The 1,740-nt window shown below is 33.9% G+C and overlaps 1 non-coding gene across 1 annotated transcript; it reads left to right on the top strand.

Annotated features, from left to right (window-relative positions):
* The first annotated feature begins 831 nt into the window (after positions 1–831).
* LOC129284671 (small nucleolar RNA R71) lies at positions 832–937 on the top strand. Its single transcript, XR_008586916.1, has one exon. It is a non-coding gene; the product is annotated as a small nucleolar RNA R71 (small nucleolar RNA).
* Positions 938–1,740: the final 803 nt, after the last annotated feature.

Here is a 1,740-nt window from a genome sequence, read left to right as displayed (position 1 = left end):
CTTAGGTCTATCATATTAGATAGAGTCTTGCTACTTCTCAAGTATATAGCATTGCATTCTTCTTTACCTTTCCTCTTTGGATTAAGGATGGTATCACTTGGTAAGCGTTCTCTATTCAAGGTGTTCAATTATGCATCAACTTGGCCCATTTGTACTTCTAGGCCCTTAAATAGTTGTATCATGCAAAGCTAGAGTAGCTTTATTCTTAGCTCGATCCACCTCTTGATTCTTCAAAATATGAGCTAACATTTGCTCCATTTTAGAATTACCTTCTCTTGGTTTTTGTGGTGCGTCAAAACTAGGAGGAATAATTGGTCTAGGTCTAAAGGATAAGGTGGATTTAAACTCTGTCCTCGATTCCATGAGAAGTTTAGGTGATTTCTCCACCCTGGGTTATAGGTCTGTGAGTATGGATTGTGTTGAGGAGGTCTCCATGCATTATTCATGTAGGTTACTATTTCAACAGTGGAGGGGTAATGATTTGACACATGTCCTTCACCACAATGCTCACAAGCTTGAGATGAAGCTTGCAATACATTTACCCTAAAAGAAGTCCCTCTTTTTATTTAAAGCTCAATACTTTCAAATCTTCGATTTATCACCTCTAACTAAGAATTAAGCTCCTTAGAGGAGCTAGATTCTTGTGAACCTCCCTTAGCATGTCTTATCTTATAGGATTATTGCATGGTACTAGAAACAATGTCTTCACATGAGTTATACAACTTATTAACCTTCATCTTACCAATGCCACCATTATAAGCATTGTTCAACATGGTTACTGTTGCATCATCTAACCCATTACAGAAAGCTTACATGAGAACATACTTCTTTTGTTCATGATTAGGACAACTTCTTACTAATTCCTTGAATCATTCCTAAGCTTCATAGAAAAGTTCCCTAGTTATTGTTCAAAATTGAGAAGCTCACCTCTTAATGTTGCTCTTCTACCCCTTAAAATGAACCTTGCCTTAAACTTAGCTACCAAGTCATCCCATGTTTCAATTGAATGCTTAGGAAGAGAATTCAACCAAGCTCTTGCTTTGTTCTTCAAAGATATTGGAATAACTACAATCTCAATGCATCCTTAAAGACAGCGTTTTCTTTAAAATTCTCACATACCTCCATGGATCTTGCAAGATGATCATTAGGGTCTTTATCAGCATTACCCCTAAACTGTCCATACATTAGTATCATTTAGATCATGACTTGTTTAACCTCAAAGTTTTTAATTTGAATTTTTAGTAACCGGATGCTAAAATGATAAGATTATGCTTCCAAATCAAGAAAGGCATTTAGAGTAAAGATATCATTCTCATCTTGATCAGCTCCCTCCATATTGTTGCCAAGAGGAGGAATGTCTTCTCTAAATTCAAGAGCAACTTCCTCACTTGTTTCACCTTCATCTTCAACCAGTCCTTTAATAACAACTTCAAGTTTACCAGGAAAGAGTCCTTGCATACATCAAGAAGGTACCTACAAGGTGAAACCAAAGGAACAAGTATCAAACTTATCAATAAAAATTAGACCTCTATTATATTATTCTTAATTTTAATTTAATTATAGATATTTTATTTTTTTATTATTATTTTAATTAAATTTGGATTTTAAAAATTTTGGGATGTTACAAAGCTCAATTATATATTTTTTAAGCTAGCACATTCACACTAATGTACAACAAATTTTAAAAAAAAAAATTTGCACATGCATGTATACACATTATATTTTTTACCTACCAAAAAA

Source organism: Prosopis cineraria, unplaced genomic scaffold (assembly GCF_029017545.1).
Source record: "Prosopis cineraria cultivar Desert tree isolate PC_DT_omini unplaced genomic scaffold, ASM2901754v1 PC10, whole genome shotgun sequence".
Classification (NCBI taxonomy): domain Eukaryota; kingdom Viridiplantae; phylum Streptophyta; class Magnoliopsida; order Fabales; family Fabaceae; genus Prosopis; species Prosopis cineraria.
This window is presented reverse-complemented; position numbering and strand designations above follow the sequence as displayed.